This window comes from Eschrichtius robustus, chromosome X (assembly GCF_028021215.1).
Source record: "Eschrichtius robustus isolate mEscRob2 chromosome X, mEscRob2.pri, whole genome shotgun sequence".
Lineage (NCBI taxonomy): Eukaryota > Metazoa > Chordata > Mammalia > Artiodactyla > Eschrichtiidae > Eschrichtius > Eschrichtius robustus.
Window position 1 is genome coordinate 82,974,812 of NC_090845.1, and position 24,243 is coordinate 82,999,054.

Below are 24,243 nucleotides of genomic sequence, written 5' to 3' on the forward strand. Positions count from 1 at the left end.
TTTTTGCCTTATCTACCTAGGAGAAGAATAAGATTTAAATACAGAAATCACCTTTTTATTTCTGAATTTTCCTTACTTACGTTATCTTCCCTAACACTTTTTTGTTCTTTTGGGGCTAATTCATCTTCCTTATCTTATAGTGCCACCTATTGGTAAATCATAAATATTGCGGGTTTTAGAACTTGAAGATAGAAATATGCCTAAAGCTCACTTCACGTCCTAGTGAAGTTTTTTTTTTTTTTTAAGAAAGTAATGCATATTGATTTACTTTGCATCTTGTAATTACCTCTGATATCAGTGATTCTTAATATCATGGAACCTCTCCCACAATAAGCATACACCACAAACATTTTGTACATCATTTCATAAGTTCACAGCCCTCCTGAGAGCCTATTCATGGACTTCATTTTCAAAAGTGGTAACGATTTCCAGAAATTGACTAATTTTCTCAGGTACATCCTAGAAATGCCACCTTCTCACTATCTTCCACTTATTTTGTGAGCAAATCAATGTTACCAGTTAAAAACTACCTAGAATACCAACGAGCACTAACATATCTGGCTTGAAAATATTTCATTAAACATTTTTGGATGTTGCTTCCTATCTTTTAAGTATAAAAAAGGCATTTCAATAAAAACAAATATATAATGAAGTCATCTCCCTTTGTGTGAAGAAATATGAATGAACTGTGCATTAAAATTTAAAAGCAACGTAGTTCACTGCCAAAACTTTAAATGTCTCAAGAGCACAACAAATTCTGAACACACTAAGATCATGTTGCTACTTCAATATTCTTGGGAATGGTGAGTGATTAGTTGGTCTATGGTTTAGGATCAGTTTCCATGCTTGTTTCTTGAGCTTCTTCTACCTCTGAGAGCTTTTCATCATTTTCCAGTGTTTGCTGAAGTTCATGGATGGTACTAAGAAGAACATGAAACTGTTTCCTTCTCAATTCTAGCTTATCTTCAACACTTTCTTTAATATGTGAAAGATGCTCTAGTTCTTTTCCCAGAGCCTCTAGTTCCTTTAATGTCTCATGCCTGTCTGGATGGCGCTGGATCACTTTTGCCAATGCATCATATTCTTGGCGATTTTTTCGTATTCGTTTCGCTTGAAGAATTTGCTTTTTGCACTCAGCAATTTTTTCATGTGCTCCAGCAATGCTACATTCTATTTTTTTGTAATTTTTTTCATAATTTTCCATCTCTCTGAGATTCATATCATACACCAGCAAAGTTTTGCCCATTGAAAATTCACATTGGGACAGTGTGCTCAGCATATGTTGGTACTGGCTGTATCCCTCTTCCTGGGATCCAGAGTTGCACCATTTAATGAAACTTTTCACTAGTAGATTAATTCTCCGATCATCTCCAGCGCCATCTCCATCAATTAGGAGACGCTTCCGTATGACTTCGTCGTCAGTCACGGTTCCCATGGCGTGCGCGGCGGCGGCGGCGGCGGCGCAAGCTGAGGCGGCGGTTGGCGGCGGCGGAGGTCAAACTCCCACAACGCAGCCGGGTAAACAGCCACGGAGGAGGAGGCGGCGGCGCCCGCGGCCGCCCGCTCCGCCGCCTGAGCCCCGCCGCCCTTAGTGAAGTTTGATAGACAGCAGAGAGAGATCCATACTTTTGCCCTTAGAATTCTTCATCCCTAGGAAAAAAGCAATATTTAATCATTTTCACTATTTTCTCATTCAGAGTATTTTATTCAGGTGTTCTTGGCAGCAGTTATTTGTAAGTCAATTTCCCTAGATCTGGGAACCACAATAAAAAACAAAAATGGATTATTCGGGCTTTTATATTAGAGTTTGCTTGTTTAAAGGAAGAATGAGGAAAGACTTCCTTCTTCTCTACACATAAAGAGAAAGCTTCTATAGGGCAACTGTGTCCTTCCTAAGGAAAGAGCAAATCAGTCCTCATTTTCAAAGACCTACATTTGATAAGTTTAACATATAGCCTGGAGGGAAGCTGAAGGAGTGGATGGAGGGGCTACCAGGTAGTGATTATAGAGATTCTCTTCTAGAACTATCTGTAGCCCTCATCTCTGTAGGGGTAACTCTTTTACTCCCAATCTGAGTGGGGGGCTAGGACCCACTCCTGGTACCTGGGTAATATGAATGTGGATCTCTGAGGTTTGCTCCCACTTAGTAGGGCTGTGAGACACAGATTGAATAGGAACAATTTAGAGAAACTACTTCTTCTCCCCAGATGGGGGAAAGGGGTTCACTAATAGGCTCTTGCTGATTTCAAATCAGTCAATAAAGCCTGAATTTCTCTTCTGAGAGAGACAGAGTCAGTCTGCATCACTATTCTTCATATCTATGCCAAGCATCATATCTACATTGAGAATAAGTTTGGAAAGAGGATACATTGCATATAGAAGAAATTTGAGTCTCAGAACTCTAGGAATATCCCACTTATTTATAACCTTCCTCCTTTTATCACCTCATCCTTTCCCAATGCCATTAATCACACTTCTTTTATGAGAGATCAATGATGAAATACTATAATAAGAATCTTTAAAGTTCTTTAAAAAGCAAGCAATGCTACACATGTATACAAATATGACTTTTGTTCTCTAGTATTGAATCACATGATATATTATACTCAGAGAAGAACTTTTGGATGGTAAACAACCAAAAGAATTTATATGATGTCATCTTCAGAAGGCTGAGAGCATAGGGCAATTTTAATAACTCACTTCCACTATTAAAGTTATTCATTACATGGAAACTAGAAAGAACTAGCACACTGGGGAGATGTGCTTAACTTTTAGCAAAGGGAGTATATCTTAAAAGGAATTCCCTTCCATTTTCAATCCCTAAAAGTAAGACAAACATCCTTGACTCATTTAGATACAGACTTTTCCTGAGTGTTGATCCACCAGATGGTTTCTAAAGACCCAGTAAACAGAGCCTCTGTAGATTTGCACAGGGGAATTATTCGTTAAAGAACAGACAACCCAGGAAATGCACCAAGGCAATCACTCAGCACAGCATCCTAACATCCCTGCATACGAAACAGAACGCCTTCACTATTTAAATGGCATCCCTATGATTAGGAGATACAATGATCTAAGCCCTTCAAAATTTAAGAGTTGAAGATAATAGTTATATTTTTGGAAAATTTTATTCAAAGTTCTTCTCATTCTGATTCACTAAACATTTTCCCAAAGGCACTAAGGGAGAACTTCAGTAGTATTAGGAGAAACAGACTTTAACTCTCCATTTGTCACTAAAAACTAGGGTTGCTTTCATTCATTTAAAAAAGGTGGAAAGAGGAGAAACTTGTTTCTCAGACCTGAAAGTGCGATGGTTCACTTAAGACTCTGGGGGACAGTGTGTTAAGTGAGGCAACAACAAAGGAAGCTAGCATTTATAAAGCATTTACTATGTTCTAAGCAATGTGCTAAAAGCCTCTGATCCTAATCACACAAGGAAGATACTATTATTATCACGATGTACCATGTAATTTGCCCAAGGTCACTCCTCAAATAACTGGCAAAGCTGATACTCAAACCCATATGTGTCTGACCACAAGTCAATGTGGTCCTATGGATGAACAGTTCTGGGGCAGTCTGCAAGACTTCCCAGAGGAGATGGTCATCTTAGCTGAGACCTGAAGGACAAACAGGAGTTAATGAAGCAAAGTGGGAACAGGAAGACTGTTCCAGCCTAAAGGAAAATTATAAGAAGACCTAGAGTAAAGAGAAAAATAGGGTTTAAGAACTGTGAATAATTTTATGTGGCTGAAGCATAGTGCTTGAGAGGAGTAATGAGGGGGAAGCATGATGAAAAGATTAGGAGATCGTGGAGGACATTATTTGCCAAATTAGAGAATCTGGAATTTATCACGAAGGCAATTGGAGACCCACGATAAGCAGGCAAGTGACATGATCAGATGTGTGTTTTGTAAAATGTTCACTCTGGATGAAGAAAACAAAATAGATGGGAGGGGCCAAGACTAGAAATCAGAACAGTTAGGAGGCTGCTTCAATTTTTCATAAAATAAATTATGGTGAAAAGAACTAAAATATTTGCTAAGGAAATGGAGAGCGAGAAACTTGAGGAATATTTGGGAAGTAGAAATGACAGGACTTGGAGACTGGATGTGGGAGACGAAGAAGAGGCAGGAGTCAAGTATGACTTTTAGGTTTCTGGCTCAGATCCCTAGTGGATACAGAAACTGAGACTGAGAGAAAGATTTTGGAGATTATGCATTTATACATACCTGCTACAATCCTCTCCGATAAGTTGTTATCATCCTTTTTAAAAGATCCCATGGGGAAACTACAAATTCTCCTTTAGAGCTAGAATACTGAAATAGCTTCTTCATTTGATTAACATTCACAGGGTGCCTTGTACTCATGGTATTAGGCACTGGGGAAGGATGACAGAAGATACCGTAAGCTATGATATCTCCCCTCTAACACTTTGTTGGGAAGATATAAGATACAAACCTAAAAATATATGAACTTACAGAAGTGACTGACAGAATAGGTGACTATATAGCAAAATCAACTAACAGTTTCATAGTACTGTAGTATAGTAGTATGCATATTCACCTGGATAGGCTAGTTGACACTGTGACGTAACCCATTAAAAGGCTACTGCAGGTCTAGGTGACTTTCCAGAACAGATATCCTCGACAAGATGACTAGAATTCTAGAATGTCTTAGGGCACTTCTTCTTGCCTGTCAGAGCAAGTCAGGAGGTCAACTTAAAGGTGGCAGTGGTGGTGTGAGCAACAGCAGAGAACTGTGATCCTCATCTATGCCCAGAGGTGGAAGGGAACCAAATATTGCTGAACAGTTGTAATGTCTACAACACTGTGTCAAGCACTGTGTAATGTCTACAACACTGTGTCAAGCACTAGGTAAGTCCTTTGTAAATATTAACTTTACACCTCCCCCCCAAAAAATGAATTAGGCACCATTATTAGCCCTGTTTTACAGATGCGGTAACAGTCATTGCAAGGTTAAGGAACTTGTCCAAAGTCAAAAAGCTAATAAATGATATAGAATCGGGATTTGAACCTTGGGTACACTGGTTCTAGAGTTCTATCGCTTAAGTGTTCTGCTACGCTGATACACATGACAACTCTTCTGCTTATTTTATTCAAGAGGTAGAAGAGATCAGTATAGGAAATTGCATGTCTTAACTTGGACCTGTGAATGAGAAGGGTGTGTTTGGGGAACAATGAGAAGAATGACATCACTGAAACAGGGCGCTGGTATTGGGAAGTAATGGAAAATAGGGTTGTTGAACATCAAATTCACCTGAATATAATTCAGAATAGTGCTGGAGTCCATGCAGAGAACCTACGTGCAGAGCTGCCCACACCAAACACACATGTGCGTGCATGCACATATATGCTATACTGTGCTGAAGTGACAAAACCACCTTTAGAAGTTAGTTCCTTTGCTTTCAGGGCAATTCATCAGTTAAACATTATTGAGTCCTTCTATGTGCCAGGCACTGTGCTTAAGTTCTAGTAACTAAGTTAGAAACACCCTGCTGGTGAGTGACACCATGGCGAGCCACAGCAACAACAGCCAACATCGGAAAAGCACAGTCCCTTCCATTTGTAATCTAGCTATTATCCTCTATCAGTTACAATTATTTGATCACAAGTAACATAATATCGCTCTGTGTAATTTAGGCAAAAGAATTTTTTTTTAAAAAGAGAGCAGGATAACAGGAGACTGGAGATCTAATCTTGGAAAGAACTGGAAACAAAGGAGCTTGGAAGCAGACTGCAGAAACAATCTAGTCAGTGCCTCACCACTGTTAGGAGTGAATGAATGTCAGCTCATTTTCATTTCTGTTACCCTCCATTAAAAATTTTAGTTCCAGGAATGGAGTTTCTGACTTGTCCAGCTTGGGTTATAGTTACCCTTTATTTAGGAAAAGAGAGGCCCAATTAAAGTACCACCAAACTGTAGGGAAGAGGTAATTCCTCACAAGGAAATTGGGTTGCATTTAGGAAGAGTGAGTGGATGCTCTATATCCAAAAATCAGCTAATATTTTATCCAAACTTGTTAAATTCAGACCTATGAATGACAAAATTTATTCCATCAACATATCCTTAACAACAAGGAAAGTAAACTCCTGTCCCTAGTAATCTAAGGGGTATAGCCTAAAATAGACATCCATAAGGACACGGACCAACACACACACACACACACACACACACACACACACAGAGAGACACCTCTTATCTTTAAAATTCATATGGATTTTCCATTCTACTTTATAAACTATATATCTTTATATTAATATAAATTTGAAGAAGACAAGGAAACAACTATGGTGCTTGTAATAATATCTAATATTTATTGAGCTCTTAATCAGGAACCTAACATATACACACCTTTTCATAATATACATAATTGCTTACAATATTTTAAAATGGAAACTATTGGGGACTTCTCTGGTGGCGCAGTGGTTAAGAATCCGCCTGCCAATGCTGGGGACATGGGTTCGATCCCTGGTCTGGGAAGATCCCACATGCCACAGAGCAACTAAGCCCGTGTGCCACAACTACTGAGCCTGCACTCTAGAGCCCGTGAGCCACAACTACTAAGCCCACGTGCAGCAACTACTGAAGCCCGTGCGCCTAGAGCCCGTGCTCCACAAGAGAAGCCACCACAATGAGAAGCCCACGCAATGCAACAAGAGTAGCCCCCACTTGCCGCTACTAGAGAAAGCCCGCGCGCAGCAACGAAGACCCAATGCAGCCAAAAATAAAATTAATTAAAAAAAAATAAAATGGAAACTATTATCCTTATTTCACAGACAAGGAAACCGAGGATCAAAGAGAGAAAGCAACTTCTGCGCAGTTAATAAGTGGTAGAACCAAGATTTTGGTCCAAGCCTGTGAAACCTAAAGCTTGTGCTCTTTACTGCTATCTGATGTATTTACAATTTATAAGAACTTTGGTTTTTGTTACAGGTAAACAGCATTACTTCTTTTGGACATATTAATAATGGTAATTTCATCAATATTTCATTATTCTGAAATTTCAAATAAAAGTCATTTTTTCAAGCTATTGCTGCACTAGAGGCAGCTACTTTTTACAGTAATTGGTTTGGAAATCTTTTATTCATGAATCAAATTAATTTCTTACTCTGATGAAGTGATTTAAAAAGCTATTCCAATAGTTTTATTTTTTCAATTAAAATTTAACAATTCTATTTAGTATACATAATTGTTTATTTTCAGAATTGATAAGGCATCAGTGTCTTTGCTTTTAACTACCTCAACGTAATACAATAGTATCTTTTCAGACTGGCTGTTCAAGAAAATATACACCAAATTCTTGAAGACAGTTACTAAATGCCTCTTAGGTCTTACTGCAATATAATTCTGCAAAAATACACTTGAAAATATCCTTCCACATTCACAAAAAACCTGAAAAAAATAATTCTATAGAGTATCTAGTGCTAATCTTTACTTGGCAATAAGAATCACTACAAAAGTGAAAGGTGTAGATGGAAGTGACATTGTGACAGTTGAATGTTCTAATATTTTGAATTCTGAAGGATTTATAAGAGGAAGATATTTCTTTCACAGTCCAAATGAGTGCTTTTTACTGAAGGGGGAAAAAATGAAGCTATTAAAATGGTCTCATTTCTCCAGGAAAATATTTTATGACTGTGTCTACATGATGCCAAAGCATGATTGATTTGGCGATTTCAATAAGGTTAAAGAAATTGTACAAGTTAGTGAAAAAATGAGTCAGAATGGTAATTTGGTTTAGTGGAGCTGCTTGGTTGCCTTTTAACCTTCAACTGGTATAGTTTGTGTATACAGATAAAACTCAAGTCATTTATCTTCCGTGAATTTATCTTTCAATGTGTGCCCACTATCATCCATGTCATCAAAAATACCAATCACAATGTGAAGCTATGAAATTGATGTCAAATAATTACCACCAGGATGCTTTCTTTTCCTATAGGTGGTAGAAATTAAGACTAAAGTTGAACGTAAAAGAAAAAACAGTACCCTGTAAATAAAATAAAGCCATGTTTGAAAAGGATATATTTCAAAGCAACTAATATTTTTCTCTTTAGCTTATTTTCCCAATAAAGGTATTTTAAGCTGAAACAAGTTGTTCACTCCAACCCAAACAATAGTGTGCATTAGGGGAGGAGAGAGATTACATTTCTATTTTTATGAAAAGTTGAAAATACTTATATTTCTCTCAGTAAAATATCTTCCAAAAATATAACCCCCAAAGTGACTTGTATATGTGTATTTTCTTAAATAAAAAAAGGCGAGGACTAAAAATTGTAATTAATATTATATAGATGACTCCACATATTTGAGTCTTTTGTTCATAGGAAGGAACATATTTTTAAAGAATATGAATTAAATATCATAAAGCAGTAGCTGAGTCTTGAAGCATCATGAAAGAAAAAAGAACATCCACATGACAGGAAAAAAAAAAAAAAGCATAATAGAAAAGTTTGAGTCAAAAGGTCAGAACCTGTCAGCAACACCTGCTACAATTCAATTCAATATAATCTACTTTTATCTAAATAATGTGAAAAGAGGAATCACACTATGTAGGAAAGGAGGGCAGTTATCTTATGCTGCAGAAAGCCTATGATATTTAGTATTAGAGAGGTCTTTATCCCATTTTAAAAAATAAATAAGTGCAACACTAAACAAATACACCAAACAGATAATCACAATTTTTTTTCAAAAAAAAAAAAAAAACATTTACTGTATTTATACTTCCCCGCACATTCCGAGATTGTGTGGATGTGAAAGCTTTGTTCCTTCATTTTATTAACCAGCCAAACTTATTGATTATAGACTGCCTAATACTCTGGCTTCTGTTGATCCTGCAGGTGACTATATTTTCCTAAACTGATCTTCAGACTATCAACAACAACAACTGAGCCCCTCCATTTCAGATCCCAGGATCTACAGCTAAATGGCCTAAAGAGAGTATGAATATGAGGTCAATGTACATGAATTTGTCAGGCAAACCCCTTTGAAACTCTGGTACCTCTATTTTTCCCTCCTTTTTCTTTACACAATAATTTATTGGTAGTCCACTCAGTGCAAAACACTGTGCTGGGTACTGTTAGGAACTCTTTACTAAGGGGGAGGGGGGTGCCGGATAAATTAGGAGGTTGGGATTTATACATACACACTACTATATATAAAATAAACAACAAGGACCTACCGTATAGCGCAGGGAACTATAGTTGGAATTTATACATACACACTACTATACATAAAATAAACAACAAGGACCTACCGTATAGCACAGGGAACTATACTCAATATCTTGTAATAACCTATTATGGAAAGGAATCTGAAAATGAATATATATATATATAACAATCACTGTGCTGTACACCGGAAACTAACACAACATTGTAAATCAACTATACTTCAATAAGATAAAAATTTTTCAAAAAGATAATCTGACTTTTTTTGTAGCATACTGGCCTTCTTTTTCTCTTCATTTAACTAAATTTAGATAGATCAAAACTATAAAACATCTTCCGTAAGAAATTATTACCAACATAGAACTCAAATAGGAATGAGTTGGCTCTCAAAGCATTATATCTGATAAAAGGCCTTTGTAATATCATATATCAGTGTTGTGATACAACTAATATCAGACTTTTTCTTGAGTTTCTTCTGACCTGCCCAGATTTCTGTCCTTTTTCTTGCACTGTGGAAAATTATTGAAGTTGACTGGATTCTATATCTGGTCTTCTACTTAGCCAACTAATTGAGTACCAAAAGCTTATTTTTCTTAGTATGATGACAAAGTAGTGGTTTCTTCGGGCTAAACGGAGGATGCAAAAAGCAGAACCTTTTTTTTTCTTACCATCTCCTCAACCTGTACCAAGCTAAAATGAAAGATATGGAATGGTTTTTACTATATGATAAGCGGTTTGTTTTTGTCCTAATAATCTGTATTTCAAGTCTCAAGCACTTGTAATTTTCCCAACTATAATTTGCTAAGAGCAAGCCCTGTAGAAGATCAAGGATATTTGGTTCTAACAACCCAATTTCAGTGCATATGTCCTGAGTCGTAGTTTCTTTTATGATTTTCAAAGAACAGTCTCACAGACTTATTACCATTAAGCATATCATCCACTTTGAACAGAGAAAAAAATAAGAAAAAAGATCGTGTCTATGAAACATAATGACAGAAGAACCAGAATTCATTGAGTGTCTAAAGTGGGCCAGGTGCTTTACAATCCTTAATTAATGTGAATATTGAAACTCACAAGGATCCAATCTATATTACTTTGCTAGGGCTGCCCTAACAAAGAAAGTACCACAGATGGGGTGGCCTAAACAACCGAAATGTATTTTCTCACACCTCTGGAGGCTAGAACTTCAAGATGAAGGTGTCAGCATGTTTGACGTCTTCTGAGGCCTCTCACTTTGGCTTGCAGATGGCCATCCTCTCCCTGTCTTCACATGGTCTTCCCTCTGTACATACCTGTGTTTACATTTCCTCTTTCTGTGAGGATACCACTCAGACTGGATGAGAGCCCACCCTAATGACTTCATTTTAACTTAATTACCTCTTTAAAGACCCTATCTCCAAATATAGTCACATTCTCAGGTACAGGGGGTTAGCACTTCAACATATGAATTTGGGGAGGAAGATTCATAATTCAGCTCATAACAGTCAAGTAATCCACTGAAGATCACACAGCTAGTATATGGTAAATCTTGAATTTGCACCCAGGACCATCTGACTCTCCAGTCTCTGCTGTCTTTCTGTTTAGAAGGTCAGTGATTTAGGAATAAAAATAGTTTGTATTTCTAAGAACTTACAACTGTCCACTGTTCCCCGTTTTCAAAATAAACTACCATAGTTGCTCTCTAATATATATGAAATGACTTTTCTACTGCCCCAGAGGAATCAGATCTCACAGACATCGATTTCTCCAAAATAATGTGAGGCAGCACGCTGAAGCACCCATTTGGTTGTGGGCTAGGACTCAGTGTGTTCTGCCTCAAATCAAGGACTGTGGTTTGCCCTTATGGCAAATCTAAGGTAAGTTTCAGAAAGCGGTGACTGAATCATGTTCACGTATTCTTTCTTTCCTTGTTCACTCCAAATATTCAGAACATAAGGACACACAATACACTATATTTTTGGCAGGACTGTGAATGTAGCAAACCCACACTTGTATATATATAATTGTAATAAAGCAAGGCATTCCTGTTCGTCTTCTTAAGACTACATTCAGAAACATTAAACAGCAACAAAATGTAAGTAAACACTGCCAAGCTACAATGCACAGCGACACATTTTTATATTCCAGGAAATATAAATATGCTGTGTAAAACGTTCCCCAATTAAGTTTTCTCTTTTGTTTTTTTTTCTATAACATCTTTTGTCAATTTATTTAAAGCACTCCTGATATCCATGGTTTAATGATAGCATCTGTGAAATAACCAAATGTTCAAGATCAGCAATATTGTTTTCTAATTTCATCCCACTGTCTTACTTCCAATCATTATTGTTGGAAGGATCATAATGCATTAGTCCTGCCTGATGCAACAGAAGAGAACTTTACAAGAACCTTAATTGCACACACATTCTTTGAGTTTTGAAGGGTAGAAAGGTTAAACAGCAAAGAGGAAGGTCAAGCCAGCAAAGTAAAAGTCCGTATTTCATGGAATTACTTGATTTACTTATCACTTTCCTTGAGGTCTGACAGACATACTGATGATTAGGTTAACTCCTTCAAACAGATTTACATGTTCTGGGAAATGTTTGTTTGACCTACCCTTGGAGATGTTTTGGTATAAGGCTTTATATATATATATATATATATATATATATTTATTTATATACATATATATATACATATATATATGTATATATGTATATATATATATATATTTAGCAATTTGGTAATTCTTAAAGGTCTTAAGGAATGAAGAAGAGCAGAAATAAGTATCAAGCATTACATATTCCAGTGGTGAATTAAGCTTATGGAAGGGGGTTGGGTTTCAGGGAGTGGTGATGATGCTTCTAAAGGTTTGACATGTTGCTTTATAACTGCTGCATCTCATAAGCGTCCAGGTTTACACCCAGGTGTGTATCATCTACAGCTGACTCCCCCTCCCCCCACCCTGCCCCAGCCACATAGTTCTGCAGGTTTTCCTTTTCGGCATATTAGATTTGTCTTTTTACTTTTTCCAGTCTGGAGCCAAGCTCAACAGAAAGGCCAGGTGTTTCATAGTAGATAGCCAAATAAAATTTTAATGAAATTAGACTGCAGATTAATAGGCATAAAAGCTTTACGCATAGAGCATAGTGAATAGATACTAAACAGAGTACAATTTCCCCAATTTGCCCCATCAGTCAAAAGGGAAAGGTCTCCTGAAGAATAACTAATAAGGCGCTATACCTCTCCCTACATCTTATTATCTAAGTGCCTTATCTGTTCACTGTCACATTTTTCTCAAGTTTTGTTGGATAATATATTACTCCAGTCTTCTCAAATAGCTTTTAAACAGCTTTAACCTAAAAATAAAAATAGGTCAGCATTCTGGGCTGTGAAATTGGTGAGACCTTCATTTGCCCCTTACCCTCACCCCAATTTTCATAATCAAGGCTTTAGTTGATGTTAAAAAGTCTTATTACACCGTCCCCGACACCTTCCCTCTCCTCATGCCCAATCCCTCCATCAAGTGATCAGTTTAGTTTAAAAATTATATTTCTATTTGTGTAGTCCATTTTTTGTGATCCATTATCACAAATCCAAGATACCCTTTTAGAGGCCACATTCAGAAAGTGACCCCTGAACAGGTCTAGTTTGTTTCACGGGTCTCCTACTATGTCACAGTAAAAATAAACTGTGTGTGTGTGTGTGTGTGTGTGTGTTGGTAGGAGTTGCTACCAGGATAAAATACCTAGTTTTCTCAAGTATATTCTTTTGAAAAGTCTAAGGGGCACAGTCAAGCTAGTAGTTATAAGAGAGAAATGAGAGAAACTCTCCAATGTCTCAAATATTTGCTGCAACAACACGGTATGAGGGGGAAAGCAGTTGGCAGTGTTTTGCATGTGTGGGAATAGTTCATTTCAACATCATACCGTCCAGGTATAATTTAGGTACAGGGCACTGCATGACCTACACTAATATGAAGAGGCATAAGATAGAGAATGGGCCTACCCAACATCTAAATTTCAGGAAGAGCTTGACTAAAGAGCTGTTTCCCCAAATTTTAAAGTTAGAGAGAATATGTTGTTCATGTTCCTGAAGTTGTGTTGATAGGCCAGCTTTGTTCTTCTGGTACTGCCTAAAATGCTCATTTTCTTTGAGTTCTTCAAACCAGTTATTTTTTCCTGCACTCATATGTTCCCTCTCCCAGAATATGCCCACCACCACCATCCTACCCCACAGGGCACAGACACTCTCAATCTCTCTCTCGCTCTCTCTGCTTAGCTAACTCCTATTCATCCTTCAATTCTCGGTTTAAACAGCACTTCCTCAGAGAGGACTTTGCTCACCACTGCACTATAAAATCAGCGCCTGCTTGTTATTCTTTCTTATAGACTTTGATTTTCTTCCTTCATGTAATTTCATAAAATTTACACTTATATTTAATGTGTTAATGTCTATTTCCCAAAATACACTGTAAAATACTAATTATTTCTCTTTGTTCATCACTATAAATCCAGCCTGGACCTTGGAAGGCACTTAAAACATATAATTTGTTGAATATATCAATACAAGGATGACTCACTCTAGCTACCATCTTATTAAAATTTAGGGTACTTGCCATGAGATGGTGGAGGTAACTTTTTCTGGAATAATAGCCAAGAGAATTTGGTCATTTCAGGGATATCTAATTAACTTTCAAACATAAAAACACAGGCTCCTACTTTGAAAAATGTTTTCCTCTAAATAGATAATATCTTAATAAAACTACCAATTACACAACTTACCAACACTGAAAAAAAAAGATCAAGAAAAATGCCTTGTAGATCGCCTCTTTGCTAATTTGACAATTTTCTGTCTTGTTCACTGCTGAATCCCTAGGACTTAGAACAGTGTATACCACTATTTGAGTAGGAACTCAATAAATATGTGTTGAATGAATGAGTTGTTCTGTAGCTATTCAGCTTAACTAGTGGCTTCTCTTCTCTGTTACAGTCCTACCCTTCGTCCCTTCCCCCAAGACAGAATCTCCTGATGTTATATTTCCTTTGAACCACTGGCATCACGGAGTTTCATCCTTTTAAACCATAGCTCCTATTGCTTCTCAAATAATGACATTTACCAGTTATTGATCATTTACAATGAACCAAGTATTTTACATGCATTAGTGTTAAACCTGAAGACAACAACACACTGTTGGCATTATTACCTCCATTTTACAGATGAGACACTACATTCAAGAGTGGTTAAATGACTTGCCCATGATTGTAGAAGTATTATTTATCCAAGCCAGATATCAAACACAGGTCTGCCTCTCACAAAAGCCCATATTTGCTTTGCTATGTCATGCTCTCTCCTTTAACTCTTTAATTGGCCCCTGAAGTCACAGAATACGATTTTATTTTCATAAAAACACTAAAGCAATTTCATTTATTTGTTAAATGTTTAGTACAAACCATTGTTCAGTCAGTTTTTTCTCTATGTAGGTATATGAAAAAAATACTATTTCAGTGACATATGTAGAGAGATTTATCCCAAATAGACAAAATATTTCCTTGAATATGAGTCCCTCAGTTACGTATCTTCTTTTACTAACTCATTGTAATATTTAATAACTCACTATCAGCAAATCTTTCACATCTTATCTTAACTTTCCATACTGATGTTGATTTTAATTTCCTTGAAAACACTTATATCCCCAATAAAATATGAAAACAACTGCTTACTCTTCTTCAAGTTAAAACACCTTTGGAGATCATAGGACAGATATTAAAGCATCCTTCAAGTTGCTCTTCTCTCCAGACATAATCCAAGGACCTTTAAAATTTTCATTTTAATACTGTACTGATACTATAAATCAAATATGTATTTTGACACTGCATTTCTTCACTGATATTACCCTTGTGCTTTAGGGCCTCCCCATTAATAGAGGGCTAGAAGAATGGTACTTAAAAAAATATATAAAAAAGCAAAGAAAGACATAAAAGTATGTGTCAAGAAAGAAAAGTTTATCACATGACTGCCTGTTTGGGACCAGCAAGCTGTGTGACTTGGTGAATGGCATTTACCTTCTCTTACTTTCCAATTTCTCAACTATAAAATAGGGGGAGGGGACGGCATATTAGAGGACTTCTAAGTTCATTTAAGCTCTAAAATATGTGACTCTCTACTTTCTGAGTCTTAAATAATTTTATGTGGAATTTTACATTCAATTATAATTGAATTACATACTTTTTTCACTCTGGTTTTGAAAATTATGAAATACATAATTGAAAAATATGGTCTTCACAGAATATGTCATGGTGTTTTTATAAATGTCTCTGAAAAGTTGTCCCTCATATCACAGTGGATAGATTATGACAGGATTAGAAAGAAAGTGTTTAAGTGGTACTACAATTTACAGCTTTAATCACAAAATTTAAGAGAAAAACGACACAAATTCATAGTCATCAAAATATTAGGTGTGCGGTGTTGCTTAATTTTAAGTCATCTGTTTCCACTTAAAATGTGTCGATGCCCTACCTGTAACAAGGCATAATTTAGGGCACCAAGCCTCTAATCAACCTAATACCCAGCTCTCTGCCCCTCGATTATTGACTCCACTGGAAGACAATTTCATTAACCCCCTCCTGTGCAGTAATTTTCTCTGCCACATGTTCAGAAAAAAATTATTTTCTAGCAGTATAATTATTTGACCATGGTGAATGACAAGTGTTTTATGAAATTCACCAAGCAGATGAACTCTGACACCTGGACTATTTGAACTAGCTTTAAATTAATGAGGGCCTTTTTTAGTCTATTTGCATGAGCGATTTAAAGCTTTAGATTCTAACTTTAATTCCATTTAAAATTGGTGATACTAAAGGACTTGGCACATCAGGTCACTCATGACATTTGCATTTCAGAAATGGATCTGATAACACTGTATTAAGAATAACAAGAAATTCATCTGGAGTACAGTGCAAAATCCAAGCACCCAGTGCCTTAGTCTCTGCATTACTGATTTTATCTAAAAGATTTAGCAGTTCTCTCTATAATTGGGTTGTGTCCTTACCAACTGAAGAGTTTAACTGCCTCCACAGGGTTGAAAACAATTTCTGAGGGTTTTTCAATGTGGGCAGACACCGGAGGGAAAATTACCTAGTCATTCTGGGTTTAGTGAAGATAGGCTAAAGGCAGGTGCTCTGTGGGACAGCTGTCACCCACTGAAGAATGCCCTTGTAAGCCCTAACAACGAAGGGCTATCACGGGATTTTCTCAGCTGCCCAATCACTAAATGAGGCATATAGACATATATTTAGAGGTGAGATTCTGGCTGTTTCCATTTCAAAATAAACCAAATCATAAAATGGTCAAAGAGAGCATCATTTTCTAAGCGTGCTTAGATCATGTGAGCCTCTGGTCATTTAGACTGCCAAACAAAGTATACAGACAATTATTCCATTAATTCATTTAACTGAATACCTGTTAGAAGGACACACAATGGAAGGTGCTGGGGACACAACAATGAATAAATAAGACACACTTTTTTCCCCTCTCGGGTTGCTCAGATTCTAGTAGAAGGACAGACATAGATTTAAATACAGTGTGGGCCAAGAGAAGTGGGCACAAGATCTTATGGTAGTACTTAGGCAGGTATCCAACCCAGCTTGAAGATGATTCATAAAGATTTCCAGAGAGGATACTTGAGCTAAGGCTTGAAAGATTAGTAGTTTGCCAATGTACTGAATGAGGGAGTAGTGTATTCCAAGCAGAGAAAATTCTAAATACAGAGCTCAAGGATGGCACGAACAATGGGTTGACGGCAACACACACAAGACAATATAGCAGAAGCTAAGTTTTAAGAAACAAATCATGGAAATCAGCTTACTTTCTTCTTATCTTCCATTTTCCCTAAAAATGAAGACCAATTCCAGTTAACTGAGGAGTCTGAGTAATTAAGGGTTTAAAGCAACAACAATCAATGTAGCAGGGGAGGTGGTGGGGTGAATCTAACTACAGTACATGAAATATGGTCCAAGATTTGGGTTTTATCTCAAGAACCTGCAACTGACTTAGGTGGCAGGTTGGACAGCAGTGGGCCTGATTCGGTGTTTTTATTTTTTCAGTCTTATTGCTATCATGTGTGCTTGTCAGCAATTTGAATTCACCACCGAGATAGTTGTATAGATCAGCCAGGCCGCTTTCACACAATCAATCATTCTCTGTCTCTCATATTCTCTCTTTCCCTCTCCCTCCCTCTGTCTGTCCCCCTCTCCCCACAAATCCGCCCTCACCTCCCTACCATGCCTTGTTCCAAAAAACTTATAAGGCAGCATAGCAGTTCAAAGATGTATATAATACAGTAACATGTAATAAATTATAATTAAGTGGGGACATAAGGCAAAGGAAAATTAAAGCTGTAAAGTAGGAGGGAGTTCAGTGTGTCAAGTTAGCCAGGAAAAACATTCATGAAGTCCTATATAATGGAAAAAGTGAGCCACAATTTTGGCTCTGTCAGTCAAGGGACTTAAAGAAGGATACACAATTACATCATTCACAATATCTACCTTGTATGAATGAACCCTTGTTCGGTAGAAGCACCACCTGTCCTATCCTTGATTTCTCCTGTGAGAAGAAATTTCACACTAAGTTTATCAAACAAAGCACATCAGAATCACGTACAAATATACAAACGATCTGAAATTTCCAGTGGATTTGTGACCATTGCAAACTTTTTTCCAAGTGTTCTAAGTAGGTGATCCTTTCCCTTCATGTTGTGGGTCCAGTCACAATTTATTTACTTTCATGAGTTTGGTGAATTTCTGTGAGGCCTTTAAAAAAGGAAAATTGTAAATAGTGCTGCAATGAACATTGTGTTACATGACTCTTTTTGAATTATGGTTTTCTCAGGGTATATGCCCAGTAGTGGGATTGCTGGGTCGTATGGTAGTTCGATTTTTAGTTTTTTAAGGAACCTCCATACTGTTCCCCATAGTGGCTGTATCAATTTACATTCCCACCAACAGTGCAAGAGGGTTCCCTTTTCTCCACACCCTCTCCAGCATTTATTGCTTGTAGATTTTTTGATGACGGCCATTCTGACCAGTGTGAGGTGATGTCTCATTGTAGTTTTGATCTGCATTTCTCTAATGATTAGTGATGTTGAGCATCCTTTCATGTGTTTGTTGGCAATCTGTATATCTTCTTTGGAGAAATGTCTATTTAGGTCTTCTGCCCATTTTGGATTGGGTTGTTTGTTTTTTGGATATTGAGCTGCAATAGCCAGGACATGGAAGCAACCTAAGTGTCCATCGACAGATGAATGGATAAAGAAGATGTGGCACGTATATACAATGGAATATTACTTAGCCATGAAAAGAAATGAAATTGAGTTATTTGCAGTGAAGTGGATGGACCTAGAGACTGTCATACAGAGTGAAGTAAGTCAGAAAGAGAAAAACAAATACCGTATGCTAACACATATATATGGAATCTAAAATTTAAAAAAAATGGTTCTGAAGAACCTAGGGGCAGGACAGGAATAAAGACGTAGATATAGAGAATGGACTTGAGGACACGGGGAGGGGGAAGGGTAAGCTGGGATGACGTGAGAGAGTGGCATGGACATATATACACTACCAAATGTAAAATAGATAGCTAGTGGGAAGCAGCTGCATAGCACAGGGAGATGAGCTCGGTGCTTTGTGACCACCTAGAGGGGTGGCATAGGGAGGGTGGGAGGGAGATGCAAGAGGGAAGGGATATGGGGATATATGTATATGTATAGCTGATTCACTTTGTTATACAGCAGAAACTAACACAACATTGTAAAGCAATTATACTCCAATAAAGATGTTAAAAAAATAAATAAAAAAATAAAAAAAGGAAAATGGATTATCATGATTGTATAATGCTATTCCTCCAGCAACATATGCCAATGCTTTCAATGCCTTGGAACACCTCCTCCAAGATGACCTATATCTGTCCTATCACCTAGCAACCATTGGCCTGTCAGCAATTGTAATTTGAGATTTACTATGTGTGATTATGTTGTAGAACAGAAAAGGATGAAATATACTGATGTGATACTTGTGCATTATGCAGTCATTTTCCTGTAGGATGGAAAGAAATTTAAGTTGAGAAATAAGATAGATGGTGGGTAAAGCAATTCTGTTGTTGGTTTCAACCATAGTAAATGGCATCTAATCAGTATCAGGTACCAAAGTTGTTAATTCCCATAAAAAGTGAAGAGAAGTAGTTGGACTGCAGAGAATGATGCTACATCTATATAGCACAAAAGTACTTTTTCAGTTCAGCAATCACAATATGTTATAAGCACACTGTCTCCACTGAAGACTGCGTGATTCATTAAATCAAATTTATTGCCTTAAAGTTTTTCCCCTTTTTTAAAGGGGTCTATTTGATGAAGAGATTTTCATTCAGAGGTGAAAGAATATCTACCAACCTACTCCCAACACCCTACAGGGCAAGCTGCAGGCAAAAATCTAACTGTCACAAACAGAAATACTATATTAAAATAAGTACATTTCACTTGTCAGATTTGTTCTGTGGTTCCTGTGGAGGGAATGGCCATATGGCCACGGAGTCCTCAATCCTAGTAAGTCTTTACTTGTGAAAATGATAAAACCTAGCTAATTAAGATGGACAAAATTTGAATGGGAAAACAGAGACAGACATTTGTGCCCTGAGCTTTAAAACCTGTTAAGGCTCTATGTGTGGGGGAAACGTGAGGAAAATTGAGAATAGGCACAATGCTGGCTGGAGTAACCACCAAATCCCTTGCAGGAATGGTGAATATACTTCATTTGGAGAGGACCCCGAGGAATGTTTTTCAGTTATATAAATTTCCTGACTAGGTAGCACAGTTGCAATGTTCTGAAAATGCCTCTTTATTATGTTTTTAACATTGAACACAACTTCTTAATATCCTTTTGAGCAACTTACATCTTTCTGTGTCTAAAAGAACATGAAAGATTAGATTTTTTTAACATCTTTATTGGAGTATAATTGCTTTACAATGTTGTGTTAGTTTCTGCTGTATAACAAAGTGAATCAGCTATATTTTAAAGGTCACTCTTTCCTATACAAAAAAGGAGAAGTTATAATGAGTAAAGACAAGCACTTATCAAGCCCAAACTCCTAATTCTTAAATTCTCCTGATAGTTGTTCAAGGTGACAGAGATATTTCCTGCTGAGAATTTATTAGGGAACCAGAAAAGTTCTGGAAGGGACCATTCACTGTACATTGGGGTTATATCTCTCAATGACAGTTTTCCTTCCACGCACTATCCCGTGTTCTATAACCTTCCTTGGTAGCAAGCTACAGCCTTAAGGTAGCAACTCTTCTAGTTAAGATGCCTTTCATTCCTGTGGCATTTTCTGGATTCAGGCAACACAAGGGGTCTAAATGGCCTCTGACTTAAGCACCTGTACACCCTGTGGGAGCTAACAAAATGTACCTGGCTGATTACTACTGCCTGTGTTGATTTTGAATAATAAGAATTTCAAAGACTGCTTTTAAACTTGAATTTCTAGCCCTGATATAAACTGCAGGTACATTCTCTACTTTTTTAACAGATGAATAAATTTCCCACTGTGATTCATAACCTTTTGACTTATGTTAACAATGCTGAGGCTGGCTGGCATTAGGTAAACCTGGATGCCTGTCTTGTTTCAGTATCAGTTTGAAAGCAACCAGGTTGTCTAGAGGGAAAAAAGGAAGGGAGCAGATGGGCTATTCGGAAACCTCACGATCTTTCCTCTCACAAGGGTTCCCCTTGAGACAAAGGATAGAAAGTAATCCAGAAGAAAATAAGAGACACAGTGAAATAAAACACCCTATTTCCAGCTAGGATGAGTGTTATCTTTGTGAAATTGATGCATTGCCAGTGAGGTCTCTGCAGGTATCAGGCTTGGTGATGAATCATGTAATGTGAATATTGATTTAGAATCTAATAATTAAATCGAATTTGCTTTCCCAGGTTAACACATCTCTTCTTCTCCTGCAGGTAATCCCTGCTGTGACAGAGCAGGACTTAGGCCTCCAGGCAGTAAAGGGCTTCCTTAGCCTAAAAACTTATCTAGTAGTTCCTTACATTCCTTTTAGTTTGCAATTCACCACCTTCTTTCACGACTTCCAAGTGCAGTCTCAGGTCCAGCTACTATTGAATGACTGACCTCTTCCAGTTCATAAACCTCCCTTTCCCATGAGCAGTTGGGCAATTTCCTTCAGAGGCCACTAGGAGGCACCTCATGCATAACAAAGTCCCTGCTGAACAGTAAAATAGCTACCAAATTGCTCAGATATCCCAGGAATTACTCTTTTAGAGAATTGCTCAAGGCCCTCTAGAGCCACACTAGGGCAGCAAGTCTAAGTATTATGCATATGACACTACTCTGAAACCCCTTTTGTGTGACCTAAGTTAGGGCTCTGAGTTCTTTTTCCAGTTTTTCCTAAAGTGACTTTGGAGCAGGTCAGTATAGTCACTGCATCACTTACCCTTAGCGATATCTCAACTCATATAACCAGGAGTCTAACAACCACACAGTACCTTTGTACAACTTCTCCCACTTTAAGAGCTGAATAGCATATGTGGAAAAAAGTTTGCTGGCATCAGAGATTGGGTGTGCAAGTGTGTGCGCCAGACCATGTAAATGGGGGGGGGGGTGCCATGTGTGGAAGTAAATGTCAAAACACTACTTAAAGAAATTAAAGAAGACTCAAATAAATGAAAAGGCAACCCATGTCCATGGATTGAAAGACTTAATATTGTTAAAATGTAAATATTGCCCAAAGCAGTTTACAGATTCAATGTAATCCCTATCAAAATGCCAATGGCGTTTTTTGAAGAAATACAAAACTCCATCCTAAAATGCATATCTAAACTCAAATAGCCAGAATTATCTTGAAAAGGAACAAAGTTGGAGGTCTCACACTTCTGATTTCAAAACTTATTACAAAGTTACAGTCATCAAAACAGTGTGGTATTAGTGTAAAGTCAGGCATATAGACCATGGGATAGAACCGACAGCCCAGAAATAAACTCTCACATATATGGTGAAATTATTTTCAACAATGGTGCCAAGATTATATGGGAAAAGGACAATCTTATCAACAAGTGGTGCTGGGAAAACTGGACATCCAAATGCAAAAGAATAAAGTTTGACCCTTATACATCATATACAAAAAATATTTCAAAATTGATCAAAGACTGAAAAATATAAAACTCCTCAAAGAAAACACAGGGGAAAAGCTTTTATGACATTGGATTTAGATCTGGCAATGCATTCTTAAATATGACACTGAAAGCACAGGCAACAAAATCAAAAATAGATAAATGGAACTATATCAAACAAAAACCTTTGCGCATCAAAGGACATAATCAACATAGGTTAAAGATGCAACCTATGGAATGGGAGAAAATATTTTCCAACTACCTGTATGATTAGGGGTTAATATCTAGAATATATAAAGAGCTCCTAAAACTCAACCACAAAAAAAGCAAATAACCCAAGTAAAAATTGAGCTATGGAATTAAATAAACATTTCTTCAAAGATTACATGCAAATGGCCAAGGAGCATATGAAAAGATAATCAACATCATTACTCATTAGGGAAATGCAAATCAAAACCACTGAATGAGATATCACTTCAATCACATTAGGATGGCTACTATCAAAAAAAAAAAAAAAACAGAAAGTAACAAGTACTGGTGAGGATGTAGAGAAATTGGAACCCTGTGCACTACTGGTGAGAATATAAAATGGTGCAGTCACTGTGGAAAACAATATGACAATTCCTCAAAAAATTAAAAATAGAATTATCAGCAATCCCACTTCTGGCTATATATCCAAAAGAATTAAAAACCAGTATCTCAAAGAGAGACTGGCACACCCATGTTCATAGCAGCAATATTTACAATAGCCAAGAAGTAAAAGCAACCCAAGTGTCCATAGATGGAGATATGGATAAACAAAATGTGGTATATACATACAATGGACTATAATTCAGCCTTAAAATGGAAGGAAACTCTGTCATATGCTACAACATTGATGAACCTTGAGGACATTATGTAAGTGAAATAAACCAGTCACAAAAATCAAATACGGTATGATTCCATTTATATGAGGTATCTAAAGTAGGCAAATTCATAGAAAAAAAGTATTGGGTTCACCAAAAATTCCTTCGGTTTTTAAGTAAAAATAAAAGACACATTTTTCATTTTCACCAAGAACTTTATTGAAGAACGAATTCACTGTTTTGTTCCACTACCTTCTGCCATTTTTCAGGCAGCTTCAGAATTCCATCTTCCCAAAACTTTTTAACTTTTTGAGCAGAGAACTGTTCCAGGTGCCTTTTACAGTCTTCCAGGGAATTGAAATTTTTTCCATTAAGAGAATTTTGTAAAGACCAAAATAAATGGAAATCCAAAGGCGCAATGTCTGGTGAATACGGCAGATGAACCAGAACTTTCCAGTTAAGCTGTAACAGTTTTTCCCTGGTGGTCAAAGAAACACGCGGTCTTGCATTATCTTGATGGAAGATTATGCGTTTTCTGTTGACCAATTCCAGATGCTTTTCATCGAGTGCTGCTTTCAGTTGGTCTAATTGGGAGCAGTACTTGTTGGAATTAATCGTTTGGTTTTCCAGGAGGAACTCATAATAGAGGACTCCCTTCTAATACCACCATATACACATCACTTTCTTTGGATGAAGACTGGCCTTTGGTGTGGTTGGTAGCAGTTCATTTCGCTTGCCCCATGATCTCTTCCATTCCACATTATTGTACAGTAACCACTTTTCATCATCCGTCACAATTTGTTTTAAAAACGGAACGTTTTCATTACGTTTAAGTAGAGAATCACATGTGGAAATATAGTCAAGAAGGGTTTTTCGCTTATGACATATCTAAAACTCTATCCACCCACCAGTCTTTCAAATTTTTAAATCATTTCAAAGTTCGATGCAGATAGTGTGCTTTACTCCTCAGAAAACATATTATTAACTAAAGTTCAATAGTTGGGGACTATAGGTGGCTGGTATATAGATTCTTACTGTACAATTCTTTTAAGCTTT

The 24,243-nt window shown here is 37.1% G+C and overlaps 2 pseudogenes; one reads left to right on the forward strand and one right to left on the reverse strand.

The window, feature by feature from the left end:
• Positions 1-367: 367 nt before the first annotated feature.
• Positions 368-1,468, reverse strand: LOC137756807 (THO complex subunit 7 homolog pseudogene; annotated as a pseudogene).
• Positions 1,434-24,243, forward strand: part of LOC137756352 (uncharacterized) — a 77,003-nt pseudogene continuing 54,193 nt past the window's right edge.